This window comes from Larus michahellis, chromosome 9 (genome assembly GCF_964199755.1).
Source record: "Larus michahellis chromosome 9, bLarMic1.1, whole genome shotgun sequence".
Lineage (NCBI taxonomy): Eukaryota > Metazoa > Chordata > Aves > Charadriiformes > Laridae > Larus > Larus michahellis.
The window spans coordinates 21009627-21037502 of record NC_133904.1 but is presented as its reverse complement, the minus strand read 5'-3'; the positions used below and the strand labels follow the sequence as shown (position 1 = coordinate 21037502).

The 27876-nt window shown below is 39.4% G+C and overlaps 2 protein-coding genes across 12 annotated transcripts in view; one reads left to right on the top strand and one right to left on the bottom strand.

Moving 5' to 3' along the window:
- The window catches only part of HMG20A (high mobility group 20A), a 45768-nt gene extending 32811 nt beyond the window's left edge, over positions 1-12957 (bottom strand). The window contains exons 1-2 of one of the 4 annotated variants that reach the window (XM_074601059.1): positions 12706-12856; positions 10087-10205 (exon numbers count right to left, since the gene is read on the bottom strand). The gene's annotated coding sequence lies outside the window, so the exon portion shown is untranslated. Of the gene's footprint in view, positions 1-10086; positions 10206-12507 lie in introns of all 4 variants that reach the window. The other 3 variants (XM_074601057.1, XM_074601056.1, XM_074601055.1) reach the window with 3 other exon arrangements.
- A 97-nt stretch (positions 12958-13054) lies between these two features.
- The window catches only part of PEAK1 (pseudopodium enriched atypical kinase 1), a 124910-nt gene continuing 110088 nt past the window's right edge, over positions 13055-27876 (top strand). For 3 of the 8 annotated variants that reach the window (XM_074601054.1, XM_074601044.1, XM_074601048.1), the window contains exon 1: positions 13065-13262. The gene's annotated coding sequence lies outside the window, so the exon portion shown is untranslated. Of the gene's footprint in view, positions 13263-27876 lie in introns of all 8 variants that reach the window. The other 5 variants (XM_074601046.1, XM_074601053.1, XM_074601049.1 and 2 more) reach the window with 5 other exon arrangements.

Genomic DNA, 27876 nt, shown 5'->3' with positions numbered 1-27876 from the left:
TCTTCACTGTGTTTAAGCAAAAGATAAGTTCTCATTTCTAGCCTCACAGAGGATATACTATTATTTGCATGACAATATGGGTCTAAATGTGAAAAGAAATTAAGTCTTCACTATATCAAAATTTGAAGAGACATTCTGTTCCAAAGCTAGATTAAGGTTCACAAACTAACATTCATGCCACTAGTAGCATGCAACCACCTTCACAGTGATATGCAAGCCCTACCTGAACAACCAAATATTTCCTCCTTACTACAAGTGTGGTGGTTCAGACTTAAGAGTGACTGCTGCCACGAGTGAGGCTGGGAGCTATCACATTTGAAGGTAGATCTATCTGCATGAGAGAAAGGTCACAAAAATCAGAGGCAGAGACAAGTCAAAAAATTGCCAGGGAACTCAGCTGAAAGAATGAACCCAGGGAATATTCAGATGTCTTGATTCCTTCAAGAATCAGCTACTTGACCATACCGTAACCTCAAAGAGGTCATTTAATTCTAAAATGAAGGCTAGAGGCATGTTAGCTTCAGCTTGTGATTGTAGAGGCAACATCCCTTACAGAGATGAATTCATTTTTACAATGAGAACTGACAATGAACAACGAACCTGATGCCTTAATTTCTCACTGTGGCTTTACAAATTAGATCTTATCAACCTCTACATCCTCTCATCAATACAATTTCTTTTAACTCCATCACCTTCTTCCCACATGGCACCATCTCCTTATGGGTTTCAACAAGCCTCCCATACTCTGAATTTCTCAATGGCAGTTACAAATCATGGCTTGTCACTGCAGTATTTTACACAATACACTTGCAACCCCTTTTGGATGTTCAACATCCAAAACCCAATTGATTTGTCATTTCTTGTCTATTCCTTCAAATATCAATTACCATTCTAATTCCTTGTCAGCTTTTGCTGATGTACTGTCTAGCTTCTTTGGGGTGATTACTTTTCATTTCATTTTAGCACTAAGTTATTTAGCAGTAGAAAGTCACAGCAAATGCCAGGAAACTTCTTTCTCTGATCTGCAAAAATCTCCAATTGCTCAAATTTCTGTATTTTTAGTTACAATGCTACACAAATACATCCACAGCCGTGAGATGCCATCAAGCAAGTCCAGAACCAGAGACACTAAGAAGTCTCAAAAATGGAGATATGACAGATACATTTTTCTACTGTAAACTGACAACTCATTTAAGTCTGCATATGACAGACTAGTGTACGTTTTTCATGATAACTTTCAATTAATATATCACGGCAGGGCTGCATTATCACAGTCCTGCCTCATCACTGCCCAGAGTCTTCTATCGGTCAGTCACTGATCCACATTCACACAAGCTGGAAGGAAAACACCCAACCATACAATAGCGCTATAGACCAGAAAATTCCTACATTTTTATAGCATTATTTAAATGTGTCCATAAAAAGTCAATTATACACCCTTACCTGACAAAAATTACTGACCTCAGACTCGAGAACAAAGAATTGTGTATCAATAAAGAAATAACATTTTTTTTCTAAACATAATTCCTAGAAGTCTATAATACAAAGACACTTAGAAGTTAGATATTTATTTATATTCTTTTTTAGTTTCTAGCCTTCACTATGCATTTGAAATCCCGTGTCTTCCCACTTTCTCACTATAAAAATGTAAACACTTTGTGCATGCTTATTTGCACATTAATACTTACAATACTTCTCCACACCAACAGCACCGCAAGAACATAAACTTTAGGAGCATGATGGAAAGTTTCTTGTAATCTGTTATTTTCTGTATGCTTTGCAAACCCTTCTTCTGGTAAGTGCCTTTTCTGTAATTCCCTTGAGAAATACTTTGTTGAAATGGCATTGGGACAGAATGTACATATTTACAATTGGCAATAACATTATGCAAGTAACATACTTAAAGAAACCCTCAAACATTTAAAGCATTTTTCTATAGAGAAAATGCAAGTAAGCTATGTATACCAGAGTTCACATTTTTTCATACCTGTAATGAATTTTAAGTTTTTATAAGGTTAAGACAACATTAACAGAAAAGGTTTCTCAAGAAAGGAAAATATCTTTGATATTAGGATGATTTTCATATCACTACTCAAAGCAATTCACGTAAAGTCCCACAGTCTAAATTTAACATGCAGTTATTAATTCTATAGCTTTTTATATCCAAATGTAAACAGATGAACAATCAAATCAAATCTTATGTCAAGACAAAGACTACTTTGGTTAGTCTAATACAAATACTTGCAAGACTTTTGTACTTTCAAGAAAGTTTCCTGGGCTAGAACTAAAAAAGCTTATTTGCTATCTGTCAAGCTGCAAGCGTACCCACATAAAAAGGCTAGAGGGGATGATTGTGATCACCCAGACAGACCCATTTAGCACTGGCCACCTAACTTCTGTTAAAAAAAGAAACACAAAGAGGTATTCAAATCTACATAATGGCTACCCAGTCTTGTTTTAAAGACTGACAGTAAGAGAAGCACCACTGCATCAGCTGTCCCACATGGTAGTTAGCACACAGTAAATTTGTACAACTTTCTATTGTAGCAGTCACTTAAATTTTGTTACGCTTTTGCAGCCTAGACCCTATAAGCTAAGAACCTACATCAATAAATTCTGATTAAGTTGTGATTTGACAAATGTGTCCTTTCATGAAGTTAAACAAATGTAGCACCTGCATTCATTTTTAGGACTGAAAAATATGCCTTTAACTCATTTTCAGACTGACCTTTTTCCAGCGTGCTAGCAACCCTTTCTGAATTCCAAAAGCAACTGTAGCAAGCAGTGCCAGCTGCAGAAGACAACATGCATTACTACCTTGCCTGTTAAACTCATCTGTTCTTATACCTAAGGCTTAGTTGCTCAGAGCTTCACTAAATGCCAATGTTCAGCTGGATTATCCAGTCACCTCCAACACCTCTTGTGTCACTGCTTCCAAGAAGGCCTTTCCCAGCTTACTCCTGTCCTGAGATATACTAGCTTAAACATGACCAAATATAAAGTCTAGTTTGCTTGAGTATAGTTTTTAAAAACAAAAAGCTAAACCAGGTTTGGAAACCACAGCTATTAAAAAAGTAGTTGTCTCATTACCTCTCCAAGAAAGAAGTTTTAAATTGATGCCATTTTATTCAAAGACATCAAATTTCAGAAAGCAGGATGAATCAGGCTTTATTTGTGACTTCAAACTAAAATTTAAAAAGCCAGGGATCACAAACGATTGTGATTCAGAAGCTTTTTTCTGCCCTTTTTTTCCCCTCTATACTCAAGAGCTTAAAAAAAACATGACTTCTGCTTCCATGTTTCAATGAAGTGTTTAGTGTTAGCGAACATTTTACAGAAACCTAATAACACCACACAATGATTTATGCACTACTGTCAACTGATGAAGCAGAATGGTAAAACTGGCAAAATACTGGTGGGGTAATTTGAGCATTAGATGAACACAATTTTCACCCCTCTTAAGCTTTGCATATTTTGACACAGCCTAGACATAATGATAGGTTGCTGCTGCAGACAGGGGAAGGTTTTGCTCCCTTCTCCTTTGTCACCTTGTTATGGCGATCTCCACAGCTTACTGTATTTTCACAGAGCTGCTCTAACTCCCTAACTCTTCCCTCTGGGAGAATGGCAGGCAAGAGGGGAAGCTGGGTATCTTCCACCAGCTCAGATAAAGAGTTGGAAGGACTCAGAGAGGGTTCAATTAAATACCACAGCTTATTAAAAAAAGAATGTGTATGGAAATTCCCACTTCCACACATCATAGATGGTCATATTAAACTACATGAGCCACCTCCAATCACCAAGATAACTTTTTGGACTCAAATCTGACAGTAGGGTTGTGGTTTTCACATGACATGAAGAGAAGCATTCAGAAAGGTCATCTGCCTGCATGAAGATAAGCCAAGTACTGGAAGGTGCAGACAATAGATCTCCACTGCCTAAGGCTATAGCTCTAGGACAGCCTAAGCCTATTTAACTACTAACTACTCATATCACATCTTCAGCCTGGCACCTCTGTTCACTGGACAAGTCATGTGTTTCAGCATGCTAAAGAAACAGAATAACTTTTAGTTCATTTACCAAATCAGTTTATGCCAGATTACGGGGTGAAATGGCTCAGCAAAGGATCCAACAAGCATTGCAGCTGGCAGAAGAAAAAGGGATGCAAGTAGCACAGCCAATAGTAAGCCACTTACATTCCTATAACCCTATAGCCTGAGATTCAGCTCTCACTAAAATTCTAGTGGTGTCAGAAATGAAGAATGTTTGAAACTATTCCAGTAACTGAGGGCCCCAAAATAGACATAAGTGGGAGGAAATGTGATTACCAGAAAAAAATTAGGATTATCTCATAAAATGACTTGACATTCTGTTTTTTTCTTTCCAATCTAAAGCTAAACATTTATTCTTCTGATGAAAGCTGAGATTCTTTCCCATGAGTCTGGAAACAGAACTAGAATTCCACAAATTCTGATTCATTTGTTCTAACAAGGGACACTTATTACACTGGCTCTTCATATAGTATGTGAATTGCAGCAAATATACTTTCTTAATTAAACTCAGCAGAAGAGTAGTTGAAGTCTATTCTGTCATGCTTCCCACATATTGAAACAGTGAGGATTTAGTCAAATATTGGTTATCTTGATTTCATTTCATCACTAGCACGAGTCATGTGCAATACCAGCTAAAGCATACTGCAGTAAATGCAACCTGAGCCAGAAATCTGCTCCAAAAGACGACTTCAGTATGGTTACCTATGATGGTACCTGACTAGATGTCAGGACTGAAAAAACCTGCTATGCCTTTTTTTTTTTTTTTTTTTTACATAACTACACTACTAATGAGGCACACATGAAGAACATCTTTTTCCTGTGGTTATGTTACAACCAGGAACTTGAGAGTCTGGTAAATAGGTAAGTATAACTCCTTGTGAAGAAAAAACAGTGAAGAACACCACATCCTCAAAGAGACTGGAGGGACCGATAACAAGCTTGCAAAATAAATGAGGGAGTTGCAAAAGCTTCTCCATTTATCTTCCCCAATCCACACAAAGAGATTCCTCTATTATCAGCTCAAACCAGCCACCATACACCACTAGGAACCATCCAAAACCTACCACGAAGCCCCTAACAGACTTAATGCGCATGTGCCAAGGTGTTGTGAATATGGCAGTGAGTACCAGGAAATGTAATGAATATGGTAGTGAGTACCGGGAAATGTAATGACCATGCATATTCTGTATGGATACAAGTCTCTGTGAATCTTGCATTCAGTAGACATGTTAGGTGGAGAGATCCCCCATGTCCCCAGCGACAAATAAAAAATTGCCTGCTTCTTAAGACTACATTGGCGTTAAGAAGTTCATTCCCGATTTCAGTGACAATTATTCAATTTTGCATTGGCAAAGTTTAAACTCCAACAGAAACAATGAGCACACTGTATCTTTTAACACTACACTTCCTCCACTAAGTTTTCCAAATTTCTCCCAGTTTATCACTGCTTTGGTACTCTATTTTGAATAATAAACCCTCAGCTCCTGTTTTAGAGCCCTCCTTTGTTGAGACAATAACAAATATTCAGATCCAAGAAGCAAGAATTTATGTAACACCTGCTCATTAAGAAATACATCCTGAAGGACAAAGAAAAGCATTCTAATATGCCTATATAGTTCATGACTTTTGGAGACTCTGAAGATTTGCTTGTCCACTCTAGAAATCCTATACAATTTGTGATTTATAAGATATTCCAACAACATGCATGTGTATTTGAAGATATGGTAGCTTTAAATGGAAAATCTTTCTACAATAAGTCTTAATTTTTTTATCTTTTAGGTATCAGATGTTGTCTTCTGTCAAGGCACTGGATAAGCGAAAATGCAAACAAGGATGACTATGCCTATTCTTAAGAGAAAGCTGTGGAGAAGTGGGACATGAGAGGAGCACTGTACCAAGGGAAAATGCCAGTAAAAAAGAAACCCTTAAAACTAAAGTGTACACTAAGTTTTCTTCTCTTACCTTTGCATGCCATTTATCCTGTACTGGCAACATTCCCCCCCACTCCCCATCTTCTTGGCAAAACTGTGATGTTAGCAAACTCCAGATTTAAAAGTGTGAAAGAAGATTCACAGTTTACTGTTTTCAGTACTTTGCTTGGTGTTGATCTGTTTTCTCTCTTGTGTAGTCTCATACTATTACCAGAACTTGTTTTGCCACAGCTCTCTCCCCTGCTTTCCCAACTATGGAGACTGACACTTTCTCTTTCCACATATTGTCAGGCACAGCTTATTTTGAACACTAGTATGGGACACTAAACTTCATTAAATCAGAAATTCAGCCTTTGAACGACAAATAATTATGACCCCAGAGTCATAAACCTGAGATTATTACTTAGTCTATTCTTACACAAACAATAAAGACAGTCCATTCTTCAAAAAAGAAGTTCATCTGCATTACTGATGTTCTGTCAGTTACTTGTTTTCAGCAAACGGTACTCCAAAGTTAGAAAACAACATACCATATCACATCCAAGGCTTTGAAACAGCAGCCATGGAATTTCCAATAGAAACAAATTGTTTCTTTCTTAAGTAACAAACACAAAAATTCACAAAAAAACCCCACACTAAATCATGTCATACTGCTTACCCGAAATAAAAGGAACTACTGACAGACACAGCTAAGTCAGACCTACTTTAACCACCATTTGGTCAAGCCTGTCTGAGAACTCATTCAACTAAAGCAAGTAACTGTACTGCAGGCTTATGTACATATCTAAGTCCCGCCTTAATAATAAAAGACATTCCTTAGTCATCCATTAAGCTTGGTTTTTTAATTAAAAAAAAATCCCAAGATCTCTCTCATTCCCTGCACTTGCTGGGATATCTGCCACATCTAAGGGACAAACCAGATAACAGTTACACCACCTGAGTAGCTAGTTACCCAGTGCAGTTTAACTTCACGTCACCACTAGCAGCACCTAAGGGGATTGTCCTACTCCTCCCGCAAACCACATGTCTGTTTCTCTCAAGCCAGAAGCTGCGCACACAAACGCAGCAGACTAGTTCAGGGGGCTAAAGTGAAAGCAAAGCAATGCCCCCTCCAGACAGTAACATCCCCTGAACTGCTGCATAATCAGATAAGCATCAGGATAAAGAAAAGGAACAGAACTGGCCTTTCAGCAACCATTTATTGTATCAGTATGGATCCAGAGCAGCTAGGGTTAAGTACCCACTCAATTTCAAACTTCATACAGTTTTATAATACAGTTAAACCATAGGCCTTACCACTTTCCCTTATTATTATTGCCAGTCTTCTTCACAATCAGACACACTCACCTCCCCCACGCATACACTAGTGTTCATGCAAGCTGTTTGATTTTCAACTTGTCCAAGTCCTTGAACTAATTTACCAGCTAAATAAAAATTTTTCATTTCATAATCTCTTTGAAACAACCTGCCAAAAACACACAAAAGTGCTAGCTAGCATCAGAGGGTGACAGCAGTGAAGATTCACTGGCTCAAGCTCCTTCAGAATGACACCCCCAAGCAGAAAGCACAAATCATAAACATGACCACTTAAAATCCTAGCAAGTTCTATAGATGACAAACCTTTTGAAGAGCAATTAAGAACACTTGGTTGAGAGTTTCCTTTGGCTGCAAACAATCCCTCAGACACCACTGTATCATTAAAGTTACAAATTTATTTTTTCATATTTGAACAAAACAATAAAATAAAAGTAGACTTTCCCCTGGTAATTCACTAAATTGCCAAAAAATCCCGTGTTCTGCACTGGTTAGCAGAAGAAAAAAAAATGGTAAAAGGATTCAGAAATAAATTCCATCAGTCAATTCAATTAATTCCATCAAGCCATTCAATTAATAACTGACACCTTCACTATCACACTTATGTACTTCACACATTCTTATCATAATAAAAAAAACCTTTATACTACTCAGTCTTATGACTAAAACAGCTCTTTCTGTTTTCATACATGCTATTGCAATTTTTTTGAACTACAAGCTAAGGGTGGCAGCTGCTCACCTTGTTATTTAACCCAGCCATAATGCCCAAGAGACACATTCCAAAGTCTTAGATTCCCTTTCACCTGAAGAAACAGTAAGAACAATCCAAGTAATAAGAATTTCAGAAACAGTGAAGTATAAGATTTATTTTTTTATTCATCTTATACCTTGTAAGATGTATGGTGGAAAAGACTGAAATTAGTCAGCCATTGCCCTAGCCTCCTGAAAAGGACAGCAGGATCATTTGTTCCTAGGATCAAAATCATTAAAAAGCCTCTTTGAAGACAACTTAGCCAAGCTTCCATTTGACACATTTTCTATTAGAAAAAAAAAATCTAGTCAGTAATGTTCTTAATTTCTGAAAGACAGGTTTTCTTCAAAGTGCATCAGCATTTGCGAGAGTATAGTCAAGGAACAAGGAAGATTTCCTACTAAATTTAGAATTTAGAAGTAATTAGTTATTCCACCATAACCAGTTTTGTCCCCCATAACACAAAATGAAGATTTCTCCTAGATAAACAGTCACTCAAAACTAGCCCTAGCTGCAGTTCATCAAAAGCTGTCCTTATCAAACTGTTATTGAGTAGCCCTTCAGAAATAGAACATCAGTCTCAGGTTTGTCCCTAATAGATAGGTATGAACACTGCAGGTTGTTCCTTTAATAAGAATTAACCCACTGCGGGATTAACTTGCATACAGAAAGCTTTAACAGATACATCCCAACAATCCCATTATATAGAAGAGATTATTACAAAGATAGTCCCTTCTAAATTGCTTGCCACCTGACCTATCCCACTGGGAGTAACACTTGTGGTGCATGTACAAACTCAGATGCAGTTGTTTTGCCTTCAAAACTCAAAGACCAGTATCAGACTACACATAGCAAAAACTAGTGGTTGCCATCTGAGCTAACTGCTGTGCTACTGATGCCACTGGAGCAACTACACCACTGTTAAAGGAGCAAGCCAATTCTGTAGTCACACAATAACACAACGTGGCCAACATTGCAGATCTTGCCAATGGAGGCTGACCTACATTACTAATATAAGTTTTAGTTACCACTTGCACTGTATATTTCAGATAGATACCAATGAGCCATAGCTACTTTCCTAAACAAATCCACTGGGGAAAATAATAGTAGTTTCTGAAAACAAACTGTTCTTAATAAATTCATATCTAGTGAACATTTAGTGTCAAAGTGGTTTTATCCACCACTCTTCTCGTCCTTAAAAAGAACTGAAGAGCAACAGTACCCATGCACACAAGAAATATTCCCCCTCTCTTTCTAGGGGAAATCATGGAAGTGAAAAAATAAAAAAGCTTAAAGGAATGCAGAAAGCAACCTAGTTTCAGGAGCTCTCCAAAGCTAATCAAGTTAGAGACAGAAAGGGCTCTTTATTAGGGTACATGAATAACTAGCAAAAATGAAAAAGATGACCTTTCTTCATTCACCTCCTGTCATCAAAATAGTACATGCATGTTCCCTTGAGTTACCCTTCTCTCTCACAGATCATTATCAGAAGAGTATCCCCATTATTATAAGTGCAGCCTCTTCACCTGTGCTCCAACATCTAACAGTTCCCCACAGCACACATCACAATACTCAAAAAAATCAGCACAGCTCTGTATGCACTTCAGTAAAGGGGAGTGGGAGTACTTAAATTTCTTCAACCACAACCTGGGGAGGGCAGGAGGTACAGCAGGAATTCAGAAATCTACATCAGCTTATTTTAGTGAAATATGCTCTAAATTTCCCTGCAACCTTTGGCCCAGTCAGCAGTAAGCTTGAAAAAAATGTTATACAAGAACTGGCGCTAAAACAAATCCTATTTAATCAAAGAGAAGCACTTACTATGGAAGGCTGAGCCTGCTTTGGCAGGTGAGGAAGTATACCTTCAAAATTGGGCACATCTTGATACTAAGCGACCCTTTATTTAAATACATTGTTAACAGATGCACTTACAAAGAAAGCTTACAAAGTAAACTCGAACACATTAGTTTACAATTTTCTCAATTCCTGTGCTCTGATACTAAGCGTGATGTGGGTACAACGCAAAAACACAGCTCACAGTCACTGCTTTCATTCAGAAGTCTAGGAGCACTGGGGAAATCAGCACGTCATCTCAGTTTTCTGCGCAGTCCCTAGCCATGAGACACAGAAAGCCTGGGCTTATCAAGGAAAGATGTCCTGCAAGAACAGAAGATGGAAGACAATAAGAATCCCTCTCCTCTTGGTTGCTTTATTGCAAATTACTAGAATTTGTTATAGTCATCTCCTAACAGTCAGGTACACTAACTACAAGAGCTGAATCTTATTCTCAGGCACTTAAACATCCCTGTAAGAAACATGATTCTCTTCCCCCTTTCTGAGCCATAAAAGGCATACCTGTCATGTTACGCTCTATTGTGCCACACAATGAGCAACCGAAAGAAAAGAAATATTCAATTTACAACCAAGATGGTGGGGTCAGAGTACGCAATCTTCAGTTCTTCTATTTTGGAAACTGCTAGTATCCTATACAAAAGTTAACCTAAGAAATTTTAAGACTAATCTGAATACTCTGCTTTAGCCACGATTTCTAAGCGTAGATCTCCTTAGACTAGTAATCTCCACTTCTATTTCAAAACATGCCAGATTTTAAGGACAGAAAAAAAATTTAATTACTTTCCTTCAATTTCCTGGACTATAAAGTTACGGTATTTGCCAACAGCTGGTATAGTTCCAGAAATGCTGAGAATCTCATCTCTTCTAACAAGCATATAACTTAGACGTGCGAGAAAACGAAGATAAAATGGCATCTCACTAACATTTCCAAATACCAGGTAGTTTCTGTCCCTATGCATATGGCCTGGATTTAAAAAAAAAAAAAAAAAACACAACACCACACAAAACTAATGAAAATAAATTCTTTGTTATTCTTTGTTTTCAACAGCTGTTTATGTTTATATTCTTATGAAATTAAGAATCATCACTTCAGAATAATATATATAAACTTGCTAGAGCACAGTCCCCCAAAATTCATGTGCCCAGTTCTGTCACTACATGGCCTTAGCCAAGCTCAGTCCACCTACACAACTTTCCACAGAAAAGAATGATGTTTTGAAAGATCTAACATGACTTTACTTGCTGAAAAAGGCATTAACTGTACATGAATGAAAGCTTTCCCCGCAGTGGCACTAGCACTGACATGACACTCAGATTCTATTTGCTTAGAAGAGAGTGGTCCTAACTAAGTTCTGAAACCTAAGTGCTGGAGAACAGTGGTCTCTAAAGTGGGCCAAGCATTTGATACAATCCACTGAGGCGTGGGAAGAAAACATTTTTTGTAACATTAATAAATAATATTTTAAAACAGTGTTTACTTCATCTTTATCTTATCCTTTCTCAACTTTTAAGTATGTTTTATAATGTATATGTCAGCACTGTAGTACCTGTATATAATTGATAAATCAATAAATATACATATATTGGGGATGCACACTAAGAAGGTTTTTTTAACCGATAGGCAAGTTCAGCCAAAAAAAAATTGGAGGCCAGTTCTCTAGAAAGCAGAAGCTTGCTTTCTCTGTGAAGAGGATTTCCCTTTTTTCTACTAAGTAAAAAAGAGGATTTATATTTGTCCTACCTTCCCATATTTTCCTAGATACCACTAAGTTAACATCAAGTGACACTAATCTTTTTCACTCACAAGATGATTTTGGGGTTCCATCCTTAGAATACCTCCAACAGCCAGCTCCACATCTACTCCTAAACTCTCTTCAGAGGTCCAAAACCATGACAACACTAAGCAGTTTCACTTGGCTCCAGGAAGCCAGGACCAGGCCAGTTTCCCTCTAGTGTTGGTATTTCAGGGGACTCAAATGAACGGTGCCTCACAGGGCACGTGGCTCCAGTGTTTTCAATTCTAGGCTTAGGGCTTTTTTTGCCACCTTAGCGATAAGAAACAAGTTCCTCAGGAGCAGGCAACTGAACGTGGAAGACTATTACTGGAAAGAAGCATGAGAAAACCACACTGTGATAAATGACCTGCTTGACACGGGAAAAATAAGTGGACATAACGAAAACAATAAATAAATAGAACTAAGGACCCATCAAGTGTTATTCTCTCTCACCACTTTGCAGGAGTCGAGGGAAGAGACGAGGGTTATAAGGAAGAACACAGAACGCCAAGTGCCCAGACCCTCACCCTGCTCTTCCCCCTCACCCACTGCGATTCCCCCAGCCTCCCCTCACCAGCAGGCCGCAACAATCAGGCAGCCCTCCGGCGAGCTAGGGACACAGGGCAGGCGGGAGGCCGGCGGCGAAGCCCGCCAGGCCCGGCGGCTAGGGAAGGCCGGCCCGGGGCCGCCGGCAGCGTCGTGAGGGGGGCGCCGCTCCCCACCTCGCCACTGCCCACGGCGGCAGGAGCGGGGCCGTCCGCCGGCACCCTTCCCCCGCCCCGGGCAAGGAGAGGGAGAGACGAGAAGGGCCCGCGGCCCTCCCTACTGACCTGCCGGAGGGCGGCTCTCCCGCCGGGCCGAGGGGTCGCCCACCGGAGCTCGCTCCCCTCAGCCCGCGCAGCCGCCGCCGCTGCTGCTGCTGCTGCCGCCACCTCCCTTCTCCGCGCGCGCACGCTTCACCACTTCCCCAGAGCTCTCGGATCCCTCCGCCTCCCGCCACAGCACGGCCCTGTCGGAGGTACCCCCACCTCAGGCGAGGCCCCAGCCGGGTCGGGAGCACCCTCCGCGCCCCTCCTCGCCCAGCATCCCGTCTCGGAGCGGGAATTCAAACAACACGCTGGGACTACTTTTTTCCTCTCCACAGGCGCAACCACACTACTTCTCCTCGCGCGCAGACGCACAGAGCGATTTTAAAAGGGGAGGGGGGGGCTGAGCGCGAGGCACGCCGGGAGCTGTAGTTTTCCCGCTCCAGCCCCGCCCGCCTCTCGCCGACTCCCCCCGGCCTGGCGGCGCCCCGCCCCCTGACTGTCTCGTAGCCAATGGGCGGCCTTGCCAGGGGGAGGGCGGAACGGGGGAGGGGGTGTCCCCCCCGCCGGTGCGCGCGCTGGGGGGCGGGGCCGGGCTGCGGCCGGCGGCGCCCGGAGTTGGTTGTTGCGCGCGGGCGCGGCGGTGGCAGCCCTGTCCCGTCCCGAACCCAGCCGAACCGTCCCAGCAAGCCGGTTCCTCTGCGGGGGCTGCAGGAACCGGCCCTGACCCAGCCTCCTGCCCCTCGGGAGGCACCGCGGGGCCGGGGAGCCCCTGCCAGGTGAGGGGCCGGTCCGGAGCCCGGGTGGCGGGAGGGGGGTGACGGCGCCTCTCGCTGTGAGGGGAGGCCGGGGGGCGGCGGCCTCGTCGGGTTTTACCTCAGCGAGGCGATGGGGAGCGGTAAGGGGCCACGGCGCGGCTTGGTGGGGTGTGAGGGGAGCGGCCGGGCGCAGCCGCCCCTGCTGAGGGTGTCCGGTCGGCGCCGGCAGCCTCCCCTGGGGCCTCCGCGGGGCTGGGCCCTCGGGTCGCCGCCGACAGACCCCCCTTGCCCGGCGGCAAAGGGCGGTTTCTTCTGCCCCCAGCCTCGGCTGGAAGTTGTGGGACGTGATCCTGTGGTAAGTGCGCGGTGGCCGAGCCGGGCGGGGAGCGCTGCGCCGCTGGGGAGCCGGCACCTTCGAGGAATTTCACCGCGGTGAAGCCGCTTGTAGGTACCAGGTGGATGCTGTCCTCGTCGGGGCTCTGTCCTCGCTCTGTTATCGCTGTGTATTCCCGACAAAAAACGCTTTACATATACATCTGCATTCCATCCTCCTTTCAGGCTTCCTTTTCTCTTGAAGGTTATTTTGGACTTTTCGGTGGGTCGGTCTCTTTGCCCGTTTTTATTGCGGGCGAAGTTGAGACCAGACTGGAAAGGCTGGGATTTGCATTGGGACAGCAAGTGTAACCTGTAAATAGGTTGCAGTGTTAATTACTTATCAGGCAGCTGGTGTCTAACACAGAATGGCCAGGCTGCTCTTAGGTGAGCACAGGGAGGAGGAGCATTGCCTGGTGGATCTCTGACCTCGGATTTAATGGGGGTCCATTCTCAGAGAACATAGTTTCTGTTTACTTTAGGTCTTTGCCATTTTATTTGGTAGAGTTTGGCTTTCATGCTTCTTGAATCTCTTCATAAGGGGCTCCAAAGTTTTTCCTCTGATTTGTCATGGCTCAAAGGCTGTCCGATGTCTGCTGAAGTGCTTTATCCTCGGATATTTAGGGAAAAAAATAATGCACAAGATATATGGGCAGGAAGGAAAGAACACGCAGTTGTTTTATGAGCCAAGGCTTTAGGGAATTCAATAATTAGGTTCTATGGTTAGAAAATTTACTTAAACTTGTATAAAATTGCCAGCTGAACAACTACCTTTCTTACAAATTAGATGTGTTTAATTCAATGTCACTTTTGGTTGACTTACAACCCCATCTAGACAGTTTGATTCCAGTGGGGTAGCAAAGCAGGAAATACTTGTGGATATTTTATTTGGTCGTTTTGACTAGTTAAAGCCCTTAATCTAGTTTCACACTGGCTTAAAAGGTTTTTTCTGTAAAGTAGCTAAGATGATTTATCCAGATGAAGGATCTTCCTGGCGGAGCTACTGCTACAGTATGTTTTCAGGAAAACCTCATTTTGTTCTCTAATACGTACAAGTATGCGAGAAGTGAATTACCAATTTTTCCATGAGTAACTTTCCATGATTAATCTTATGTATTCATTTCATGATGGATTTCCCTTATTGTTAGGATATCTCACATAGATAACTTAATTCACAGACTTCCTAAATGACTTTCTTGGGTTGTTCTGTTTGGCTGAGATGCTTCTTCCTCACCTGAAGACCAGTGGCAGGTAGGGTGGGATTCCCAAGCCTGGGCAGGAGGTACCAGCTGCGGAGCAAGGAGCCAACAGGCTTTCCTGTCTGGCCTTTCTGACAGCTGCATGCGTGTGGAAATGAGCAACTGATAAAAGAGAGAGCTTCACTCATGGATGCAATGTGTGCATTTCCTTCTGTAAATAAATATACAGTTATTTTGAAACAGCAGCGTTTCCCTATGTGTCGCTAAGTCTTACAGTTGCTTCAGTGAAAGAGCAAGCAAAGAGGAAAACTACCATTTCAGCTTCTTAGGTAATTTGTCTTTCTGACTTTTCAGCTCTTTAGAGAATCTACTTGCAAGCGTATTTTCCAAAATATGTATTCTTTTCTATTTACTTTCCAAATAAAGAAATCAGTTGGAATCAGTCATTTAAAGAAAAATAAGGAGGGGATGCTATTTGGCTGAATGGATTCTAGGTGTTTCCTTGCCTAAACAGGATAGTAAATTATTAAGATAACTATTGTAAGTGATTGTTTAGGGTTGCAGACATTGGTAATCGCTGTTAACCTTTTGTATCATGCTAGGAAAAACATGTATGTGAAAAGCTGAGTATAAGTTAACAAGTCGTAACATGTTTTCTCTACCTTGTTTGTGAATTTACACTCCTATGTCTCTTCTTCCTTTCCCTTTTTCCTGCTTAATCTTTGCTCTTAGGTTTCCCTTTTTCCTGGAGCTGCTCCTCATCCCAGTTTAGAATTAGTCCCTCCCATCCCTGCTAGTTGCCTGTGTTTTGTTTCCCCTTTTCTCTGAAGGCATCTGCAGCTTTACTCCTTGTCACTGCTTTTCTTGTTCTAGTTGCTTTCTAATGAGATTGGATTTCAGGGTGTGTTAACTCAAATAGCCTTTTATTTTTTTGTTTTTCGTTTTGTATATATGGCTATTAGACTTTCTTCTCCCCACCCCTCGTAAACAGAGCCCAAAAAGTCTAAAACTGGGGATTACGAGGTACAGATCAGAGATGAGGTCTGTCTCCTGCCAGCTTCCACACTGTTCCCATTCCCACATCCTGTGCTGCTGCAGCTCCTGAGGAATCCTGCCGAGCTGCTCCCTCCCGTGTAGTCGGTGTGTCATAGCTGACATTCGGGTATGGGCAGAATATCGAAATGCAAATGACATGGGTATAATGAGGAGATAGTGTTGCACTTGTGAAAAGCACTGTGAACATCGTGGAGTACATGTGACATGAAAAAAGATCATAAAGAAAACACCTGACGCAGGAAAACTGAAAATAAAACTTTCTTATCTTTCTGCTATTAATGTGTGATAACTCCAGATGTTTTTAGCTTACAATACAGAAGTCATAATCTTCAAAATGTGTTTTGGTTTATTAGTTAAGGCAAAGTTCAAAGAAACAATGCCAAGTTATTTGCAAGCCATATGTAGTGTTTACTGGCTGTTAGTGGCAGAAAAAAATCCCCAGTGAGGCAAAACCCGCTCTATATGTATGTAAAGTAACATGGATTTTGGAGGAGGAGATGCGTGGCCCCAGTCCACAGCCAAGGGAAAGAGGCTTCAGATTCTCCATGCTAATACCAGAAAGGGTTGATGGGGCATGATGCCGCTTTCTGTGATTGCATTACCTGAGATAGGCTCGTACAGAGACCTTGTCTGTAGAGTTTTTATTGGTATTACCAGTTCTCCCACCCTTCTGTGCTCCCACACATGACCACCGTTTAAGGACTAAGTATTGCACTGGGATTTACATTGGCCTAAGGCTGAAATACTTTGTTTGTTTCATATGTATCAGCAGAATAATGTAGAATTTCCATTGCCATACAGTGGAAAAATACAGACTGCAAACTGGAATAAGACTTGCTAGTTGACTTTCACTATTTTAAAGTAGGATGAAGTGGAACAAGTAAACAGTATACACTGAGAGGAATATGAGAGCTTTAGTATTTCTGCAGTGTTAGTGACATAAATGACTTGGTTTTACTTGGTAACAATTCTAATTAGTTGTCCAATATTTGAGCTACAATTTCAATAAATTGTGGCTTAATGTTGTAGTCTTTATGTTTCCTTTTGGGTTTTCCAAATCATAAGCAGAAATTATCAACCATGTGAGAAATTCTCAGTTTTCGTTTTTCCGAAGATAGATAAGTGACTGAGCCACTAAAGCAATTTCTTTTCCCATATCTCTTTAAGCGGACTGAGTTGATTTGAGATTGCATGACTGTTGAAAATGTGGATAGAGGAAAAGTACACAGTGGGCGTAGCTCTGAGGTCACTTTCTTTAAATTGGTTTTCTTATGGGACCCCATCAGCTATGACAAAAGTTACCATGTTAACTCACTGAGTTACAAAATGACTTACCACAAACGTTTTTGGGTTTGTCTGTTCAAACAAGATGACTGCAAGAACAACAGAATTTCAGAAGCCCCTTCGTTCACCATTTCTCTCCTCCATCTAATCACATATCGCTGTGCAGGATGAATGCAAAATCAGTTTTAAACCGCACCACTTGGAGAAGTATTTTGTAATCAATCTGTAACTGATTTTTTTTTTTTTAAGTCTCTGATTCTGGGGAAAATTGTCACCCCAACTAGATTCCTTTTTGTGTGAGTACTTGGAAAATTCTCTAAATAGTGGGCCCCTTAGTGCTACTCATACCTGCCATGTATGGGCCTGGCCTTAACTCAGGTGCTTTTGCATTAATTACAATAGCAGTAACAAAGATTACAATTATGTTCATTGAACATCTGCACTTTAATCACCAAATAATTATGTTGGTGTTTAAAATATGTGTGAATATGATGTGTAAGAAGTATCTAACAGCATTTGTTTGTTATGTGTACCCTCAAAATGCCTTCAGAATTCATGGTTCTTCTTGCTTAGGAGCCTTTTTCTTAGTTGCCAGGCTTTATAGCAGGGGATTTTCCCCACAAAATGAAATGCTCAAAATGGGGAAAAAATTATTTTATCCTTTTAAAAGTGCAAAACCCTATAAATATTACATGGCAGAGACATTTTAAAGTCTTTCAATTTGTAGGCTTTATCCCACATTTTACTTGAGTAATATTTCAGTTAAAAAAAATTGCATGCACTTAAACATAAATGCTGAAAAATGCTCAACCATCTTAATGCAGTCACTGTTGACTGCAGGAGACATTCTTAGCAAAGTTCTTGAATCACAGTAAACAAATGGATAAAAATCATGCCAGGCTAAACACTGTAGGCTTCTAGCAGTACTTGTTTTAGTAACATCTTGTCTGAGACACCAGTTCAGCATGGTGCTAAAAAGTAAGATCGTTGACTTCATAAAGTTAGTGCTATTTCAGAAAATATTGCTACTAGCACATAATTTGCCAAATGCAACCTTAGTGGTGTTTATGCAGATTTGGATTGTTATACTATTTGATAAAGGTTCTATAGGAAACTGTTTAGTGATACATTCACAGTTTGACCTTACATGTGTTTGTAAAAACCATTAAATAAGTGCAGATCACAATCCTAAAATGTTCTTTCTTGGATGCATGCCTGTACTTATACAGGCCTCTCTACAAAGCTCACCAAGGGAGGAAGACAGTGTATAATACAAAAGATGTAAATTCTGCATGTATATATTTATATCCAGCCTTCCAGCTCTGAGGCTCTTACTGTCAGAAAAACCTTCATGTGCATTTAAAAGACATTTAAGCGCATGCTATATACATGAACAAATATAGACGTCCTTCTACATGGACTCCATATATATTCTCTCTTACTATAAGTGTCTGTACATATCGCAGATGCTCTTGCTGTTGTCACAGCTGCCTAATATCCTCTTAGTGAATATCATTGTTTTGCTTTTATACTTGGTCTCCTTTCTGTGGGCTTTTTTAAAGCAGCAAGAGGAATGAAGCACAGTTTAAAAAATATATAATCTCCCCCCAAATTGGCCAGTAAATTCAGAAACATGCATGTCTGAAGGTAATAGAGACACTTAAAAATTGTGTAGTTCTTGAGTTGAAACTGTCCTTGAGTAACTAATCTTAGCACCTTTTTTCCTTCAGGCAAGTTTTGCCTTTCTGTCTACCTTGTATTAGCCCCTGATAGTCTTCTGTGCAGTGTAGCTCCTGAGCCCGTTTGGAACCACATTAAAATCACTGATTTTCTCTAAAGGCTCAGAATTATATCAATGTTGCTTTAATAAACTTTGAATTTTAATGCAAATAGATACAAGCTCAGAGAGAATAAATATTAGTATAGGAGTTTTCCATGGAGGAGTAAGTCATATTGTGTAATTGTTTTTCCATGTGCTTTTAAGCCTTGCTAATAGTCTTTCTCTGCCTCCCTTGTCTAGATTGGGTAGTTTTGCTTAAAAACAGGTTGCATAATATTCTCCAGTCTCAGACTTTAAGTCTGTAACTATATGTTTAAGGAACGTGACTCCTACTGTTTGGAATGATCTTTGGAGAAGATAGTTTATTTAATTACTTTTGTACTGTAAACTGTAGACATTCTCAGTTTTTAGAAGCAGGGGGATAGCTCATAATGAAGATGTAGAGAATGTGGGGCACATGAAAACTCTCAATATGATCAGTTACATGTGCTTTGATCGTGCAACAATTTGCAGTCTGTTGTAGTCAGTGGAACAATTCACTGAACTTGGCATTAAACATACATCCAGGGCATAAATGCTGACTATTTTAGAGCTTTCTATCTGTAAAATTGTGTTTTCATACTGTGGTAATTTTTTTAAGCTTGGTTGTTGAAAGGAATGGAATATCAGATTATCAGCAAGAAAGTCACAAACCTGCTCTGCTGCTAATGAAGCTGTCAGTAATGTATCTTTCATTTGTAACAACAACATTTTTAAAGTATTATGGCAGGCATTCTTAAAACGAGGCAGACTCGTATTTAAAGGTCACTATCTCTGGCTAGAAAAGATTGCTTGGGAAGTGCAGAAAATTAAGGCGTGTTAGGACAAAGCTTGCTGAAGCGTGAAGTGCTCCTGTGCCTATGAATTTTGCCTAGTAAGTATTTCTTGTACAGCAAAGGCAGTATCCCTGTTACAGAAAATGTCAGTACAAGCAGAGCTTAACATACATGTCATTTACCCTGTAATCTATATTGGTTCTGGCTGTGGTATCGTAATTGCCATCTTGCTCCATGAACCTGTTGGCAGGTAGATGCTGGTTCATGGCTCCTTACAAGTTAACCCACTTATCTTCTCAGGGTGGGAGCCAATCTCTTCCAAAGGCGGTTCCTTTAGGAGAGTTGTTCAGAAACTGGTACATCAGAAGGAATGTTGCACTCTGGTATATAAAGTACCTGTTTTTAGCAGTTGATAGATACTGTTAGTAACAGTTGCCATGAAAAACCTCCTGCGACAGCTTTGCAGGTTTAAGGTGAGATTGCAAAGTGGTTAGACTGAGATTCCTCAGCTGCACTGGAGCTTTAGTCATGGTGAGTGCTCCTGTGTTCTGTGTAATTATCTCTGTTTTTCTGCTTGTTGGAATGTGAGAAGTGTTTGATTGTTTTTCTTGTTTGTGCAGTTGCTTTCAAAGAGAGCAGCTGAATCAGGTTCCTTTCTGATTGGTATTGCCACTCAGTATCAGTATGGTGTTCAGTAAATACATTCTTTAAATACAGTATTGCAAATCATACTAGATTACATAATATTGTAAATAGCAAGTGGTGGATTAGAAAAAAGAATCCCAGTTCTCCCCCCCAGCTTTTTTTTTCTTTTTTTTTACAAGGCTGTAATTTTTCTTTGTAGTGCATAGTGGTGATAACATTACAGGCTTTTTTCCTACTCTGTCCTTTGCAGATTGATTTTGCATTGCTTGTGGTTGTACATTATCTTTGTTTATCAGTGTAAATCAACAGAGCTATTCCTGAACAATGGAGATAGCAATGGACAGACCTTTTGAAGCCAAATTTGCAGACTGAGAGACAGTGTTGTATAGAAACATGTTGAAAAAGATAACCAATGCTGGTTATCAGGGGGTTCTGCTCAACCCTCTACAGAGGAGATTATGGAAAAGGCTGTGTAATAGTACTTTCTAAAACGTTCCTACGCAACTGCCAGGGCACTTGATGGCAGGTTCATGCACATGCTAATAATTCTCATGGGAAATACCATTAAACAGGTGAAATACCAAAGCAACGGCATTTACATATAAGTGGGAATTAGATTTCTTAAGATTTCAAATGTTACATAATTGGTTTTTTCCCCTAGAGTTGAGTACCTGCAATTCTCTGCATATTAAGTCACAGTCTGTCTATGTAGAAAGCTGGCTTTGGGTGCCTTCGTATAAAAGTTGATAAACATCCAAACAAAATTAAATCTGTAGAACGCAGAAGGGAATATTAATCCATATAATTAATAACGTTGTCTTCAGTGGCAAGGACTGCTTGCTGAGAAGGCATTATAAGTTCAGCCAGTAGTCCCTGAAATTGTATTATATGGATAACATACTGAATTTTTTTTATATATTCTGCTGGCTAAAAGAGTTGGTGTACTTTTTTCATCAAATAACAATCACAAAAAAAGGTTGAAAATATATTGGAAAAATAAGAAGCCAGTGTTGGTTCATAGTTGCAGTGATTGTGCTGAATGCACATGCTGAGCTATGGATAAAAAAAAAATATTGAACAAGTAAAATAATCGAAAATCAGTATCAGTTTCTAAACAAATGTATGCTCTGCTTTCCCAAAAATCATAGTGGTGTTATGTTTTTAGCGTATATATTATAGAGGAGCATTCATCAGCAGTCTTGTGTCAGTCAGTCTCTACAGCAGATGGGTATGGCTTCTTGTATTTCTCTTGAGTGAGATGCTTGTCCATTCAGACTTGTATTTCAAGTGATATAGGAGCGGTTTTGATTATAATTTAAAAACTTTATTTCTTTCCTTTTTGTGAATATGAGGCAATAAAGGGTTTCTTGTAATTTTTATTTTGCTTTCTTCTGTCAATTTACAAAATGTCTGTAATTTAGGTATTTTAAATCTGTAGATCCCAGCTACTTTTAACTTCGTTGATTTTGCTACATGGTTCAAGGTTTCTTTTCCATAACTGTTTCTCCAGGAGATCTCCCAGAAGTTTCGGGGGTAATTGTTTTGCAGGGAAGATAAATATATATATAGCACAGTAAAATATTTGCCCTGCCTGCAAAATCTGCTCAAGAATTCTGAAAAATTATTTCCAGTGGACAGTTAAAAGCCTAGACAACTCCTGTCTCCTTTTAGGACTAATTAGATGGGATTTGCTGTCTTGGGTGCATTTGCAGTCATCAATCTGTACCTCTAACAGTTTTTCTTGAACATGCTTTATTTTTTTCTTGGCAGTGGTTTTATGATCTAGTTTAGGTGGGAGAGCTGTCACACCACAAAAAGGAAACTCTCTTCATTAGTTTGAGAGATGAACTAAATCTCAATTTGCATTCTGAGAGCTTAAAAAGTACAAGGAGAAAGGACAATCATATCTTCACAAGGAGCTTTTCTCAGGCTGATAAGGAAAGCATTCTATACATCATATTAACTCATCACTTTCATATCCTTGGGTGTACGTGACAGTGTCATTTAAGACCAGAAAATATGCAGAGAGCAAAAGGGACATGATTCTTGAAATTGAGTGGTACCTGAAAAATCAGAAATCTAGCTGTTAGTATAAGGGAAAAAAAATTATTGAAATATAAGTCAGCTTTCTTTACTTTTTCCATGAAAGAGAAAAGTGAAGACTTCTCATTATTAAGATAACTATCTTTCTAAATGCTGCTTTGCTAATTGGTGCAACCCTAATGTGTATGTGCTGTTTTACAGGGTATGCTAGGACCTGTGATGTGTATTTCCTTTTGGAAAAGCTGTACACAATGTGAAAATAGAGGGAACATAATCTCTTTAAGATGTGTTGGAATAAATGTGTCCTTTTGAAAGGATTTTTGCATATTTTTCAGATGAGCAGCTCTCTTGAGCTTAGTGCTTTTTATTACATAATATTTATGTTTTTAAAGTTCTGAGCATGACCTCAGGTTTTTATTTTGGTTTTAGTAAAGTATTTGCCGCTTGTAGCCCTCTAAGACCTGGGAGATTTTCCTGTCTTTTAGCTCCGTAAGACGTGTAGTCCCCCACAGTTCATATGGGAAGCTTAAATGTGCAGTCTTTTGAGTAGAAAATATTTTCTTTAGTACTTTTACAATTCAAAATCATTGGAATTTGCTCTGTATAAAATTATAACTTCCTGAGAAAATGCTGGCACAAAGAATGGAAGCTGTTAGTTTTGGGAACTTTTGTTAAAATTACTCATTTTCTCTGCTTTTCTTCTCTCACTTCATAGTTAGAGGCTAGTGGACAAAGCAAACTTGGGGTTGAAGAGCCTACTTTGGATTCTGGTGAAAAGGTAATGACTTAGAAAAGAGAATATGCCTTTTGGGGGCAAAAAAATAGTCCTTGAACTGAAGAAACAATTTTAGATGTGCCTTATTTTGTTGTTTGGCTCTGCAAACTAGTCAGTTCTGGCACTTTCATGCACTAACTTCTGCTAATTCATATCTTACATGTATCCATATATTTATAATTTTATAGAAAACGGTTATAACAGATCCATTTTTGTATTTGTGGAAGTTAAGGTATATAATTTCTGTTGACAGTTGAAGAGGACTGTCTGATTGTAAATGCCTTTAGCCACGAAGATTTTGGACAGACGTGATCATTCTACAACAGGTTGCACTGAAATCCCCAGGTTAAAAGAAGATTTATGTCTCAAAATTGACTTTTTAGTGTTATTGGAAAGAAATATGTTCCTCAAACTTTCATTCAAAGAGGATACATTTACTCTTCTCATACTGAAAACTGTGTCAGAGCTCAAATTTGTCTGGAGGTGTATATGTGTATCTTATAGACATATTTGTGTTGAAGCAGCTATTAATGCTGTTTTAGCAAGTAGTGTTAAATCTCCAGTTATATTTGTATTTCAGGAAGAGTCCATTTTTATCTGCAGAGTAGAGCAGTAGAAGGTAATGATGATTAAAAAACTCATCATAGCAGCATATAAACCTAGCATTTCACTATCTGGGGAGTGCAACTAAAGTTCCTATCTCTTTCCAGAAATTTGGTCTGACTTTGGTTTGCTAATTCTTTTTTTCCTTTAAAGTGCTGGTTGAGGAAACATTTAATAAGCATCCCAGCTGTCCGTGTGTTGGAAGCAGATAGGCAGTAGAGTGAAATGGCTTTTTCAGTCATCTCCAGTCAAAACCCAAACCTCCATAATTCACTGATTTAATACATAAGAGAACTAAAAGCTTGCATGAAGTCAATTTTTCCAGTGTTTAAAAGAGGACCCAGGACACTCACATAGTCTTACTCACTTCACTAACCCAGCCTTTTGAAAACAGTTATGGTAAATATTTATTTAGTTGCCATAATACAGTACGGGTACGTCTTTTGACCTCATCAGTTAGACTGAGTTAGGCTACTGCTTCTAAGAGGTTTAAGTCTTTAGTTCAAGTGGTAAAGATTTATGGCTTTATATCACAAAGTGTATTTCTAGAGGCTTATACTGGTGCTGTTATATTTTGGTTTTGTAATTCTGTTGTAGTGTCACCTTTTTTGTATAACTTGCTGTCAAAATACATGCCAGGTCATGTGTCTGTTCAGAGCAACCATAGGTTTTGCTAGTTAAATATGTCTGTTTGTGAGTTGGAAGAGCTATACTGCGTATCAGAAGCTTGCAGTCAAACCTCCTGATGAGTATTTACTTTTCTCATGGCTGAATACTTGAAGTTAGCATGTGATTTGAAAGTAATCTTTGGAATTAATTTCTGTATTGTTTGGCAACAGGAAAAACCTGGAAACTGGGATGATGCTTATTTTGTCGCTTAGTTGTCAGATTGGTTTTAATTAGAAGTTTAAATTTTAAGGTAGGAGAAGAGCACCTAGAGTAAATAGGGTTTTGCAATTTTTAGGTTATGGAAGATCCTGACTTTAAACTCCCAAGTCAGAGACTGAGTAAATACTTTCAAGTCTCATCATTGACCTCAAGATCACTTTTTCCATCTTTTGTGACAAGGGATCAAAGAGGCTGTCTGCAAAACAGTAACACACATTCAAGTCCTTTGCTATTGTCAGGCCATAACTGAAGCTTGATAAGATGAGAATGATTGGCAGAATGACATGCACCCATATTTATTTTTTTAAAAACTCTTCTGTAAAATGAACTGAAATCTAAAATAGGGCATAGCGATCTTAACAGAATGCTGACTGTGACAAAAACTTTGACAATGCAAACATTCTCACTTGTGGAGCTGAATCGGTTGGAAACATCAGCCGAAAAGGCAAAGTGAAAATTCTGTTGTCTGAAATGTTTAGTAGCAATGATCTGCATTAAAATTACAGTAAAACTAATTGATGCGTTTTGTCATTTCTTTTGCATAATAATTTTCATATGTGCACCACAGTCTTATCTTGCAGCAAGAAAATAAGGCTCTTTCTGCACTCAGGTTCTGAAGCAGGCTGATCTGGCTAATACTTTATTGCAGAGATTTATTTCTTAATCTGCATTGGAGATTTGGAAGTAGTGTCTTTTTTTTTTAGCAGGCTGATTTAGTTTTTGTTTGATTTAAGAATATACAGAAAAGGACTGCTGTAATTAGAGCTTGCTGGTAGCTTTTGGCAAGTCTTGAATTATTTGTGCAGCAGTATTGTACTGAAAGAACACGATGCATTTTGAGGGAGGGGAAATCAGAACAATGTGCTGATTTGCTTGTGTGGGCTAATATGACTCATTTAGAATGAAGTCTTTTAAAAGTTTTTTAGGTAAAAAACTGACAGGCTAACCTCTGGTTTCAAATCAATTTAGATTGTCTAGCAAGTTGTAAGTCTACCTTCTATCCACAAGGCCCTAGCAATTCTCCATGGTTTTGGGTCAGCAGTTTACAAACACTGCCTGGACTAACGATCTGTGAAATCAATCTTTGAGTCTTCCTGATGCTGCCTTTGAACAGTTTCATTGATGGCAAAGTAGAAATGACTGTCAGACCTCAGGATTGGAGTATAAAAATTCTAAAATGTAAAACATACAGAAGATAGTGTTGGTTAAAAACACTTGGAAAGTTTCTCTAATCTTTGAATGAGAAAATTTTCACCCTGAAATTTGCTGGCAATATGTTGCAAGATATTTAATAAGAATGTTTTGGTAACGTGAGGATATTGCATACATATATTGAAGACATTTTGCCCACCTTGAAAATTGAAACTACTATATAAAGCAGTCTGTTGGCTGGCTAGTTGCATGTTAAAACTAACATTTTGTGGATTCAGAAATACTTAACGGCTTTTATTCTGTGAATGCATAAGATAGATTAATTTCTATACAACACTTCCTAGTAAGTGAGAAGCCAGTGGTTTTAAAGATTTAAGTCCAATGCAATAGCAGTTGTACCTGCCAAGTGATCTGCTCCTCTTGGTGAAAACTTGTTTAAAGCTGAACTGTTGTGTTTTCCTCACATCTAGTTTCTTACCGACCTTAGTAAAATGTGCTTTCTGTGGCATTTGGTTTATTGTTCTCACTCTGTGACAAGTTGTGTTTCATATTAAATATTTCTTTTCAAAACCAGTTGTTTTTGGAGGAGTTTCTTGCATACTGACTCCAGCTAGCATGCTTCAGTGTGGCAGTGTATTTAGATATCCCTGTGAAGGGTTTGTATCTTTCTGATTCATCTGCCATTTTTGCCCTTATATTTTCTTTCAACATAGCAGTGCATGCTCTCTCTAAAATATTTACAAAATATCGTGTGTTCCAGATTGTAGGATTCACCTCATTGTAGGTGAAAACTTACTGTGTTGTGTAAATCTTAGCCCTGCCTATGTGTGCTGAAAAATTGATGGAGGCGATTACAAAATTTGATAGTGTTGGCTTTTACTAATCACAAATCGACTGATGCTTTTGGGTCTAGGAAGGCATACAGGGTGCCTCCCTTAAAAGTCAAGCTGTATGTAGGAATAAGAACAGCTGTTTGAAATGTCACAGTAATCTGGGCACTGGCCATACAAGGAGCCCTCTCCTTACAAAGATAGGTCTGTCTGATTCATGTGTTGCTTCTGTGTTAAAGTTCATGGGGCTCTTTGTCTAGATGCTAGCTACGCGTGCGTTTAATCTTTGAGGTGTTTGAAAGCTTCTCTAGATATTATAAGAGTGGTAGAAAGGAAGTGGAAAAGAGGGAAAACAGACTTACTGAGTATTTCAGTGGTTGTTTGCCAAATCACATTTTGGGATTCATTTCTATTTTAAATACTACAGTGGCTGCCAAAGCTGGCAAACTGTGATCCCCTTTGGAAGGGGGAGGAGACTTCATTAGTTTTCTGCAGAGGAGGGACATCATTTTCCTGTTGCTTTGTTTTTCCTTTTGTAGCGAACAAAGAAATTCTGGGGGAGAGAAGTACAAAAAGCCATTTTTCAAAGCTTTTCCTGAAATTTTACAAAACAATGGTTTTGATTTACACTTTAAATGTGGTTTCCTGTCTTCTCTCACATAATTTGCATACCTTTAAAAATATTTTGGTTTAACTTTATTTTATAGGAATGTGTCCTTTCCTCAGCTAGTACTGGTTGGGATATTGTTTCCTTGATTATTTCCAAGTGCATATAAGCAAGAAGCGATCAAACTTAATCACCAAACAATTGGCCAGATTTGCAAAAAGGAAAGCTGATTAGAATCACAAAAAAAAAACCCCAAGCTGCACATAGAATAATATATATGATTAAATAACTAAAGCCTACAGTTTAGGAAGATAAGATGGCTGAACAGCAAAAAAGAAAAAAACAAAAAACAAAAAAAAAAAAACCAAAAACCAAACACGGGAGCCAAAAAATATCTGGGTTTTCTTCCTGCCTTTGTCATGCTTCACTTGTAGCCTTGGAAACTGAGACAAAGAGGTTAAGAAACTTGCTCATTCTTAAAGTGGAGATAAGATACAATGTACAGCTTATTTTAGTCTCACTTATTCCTCTGCAAAGTGCTGTAAGTGAAGTGCGTTGGGTTTTTTCTGTGCCGAGCAGTTGTCTG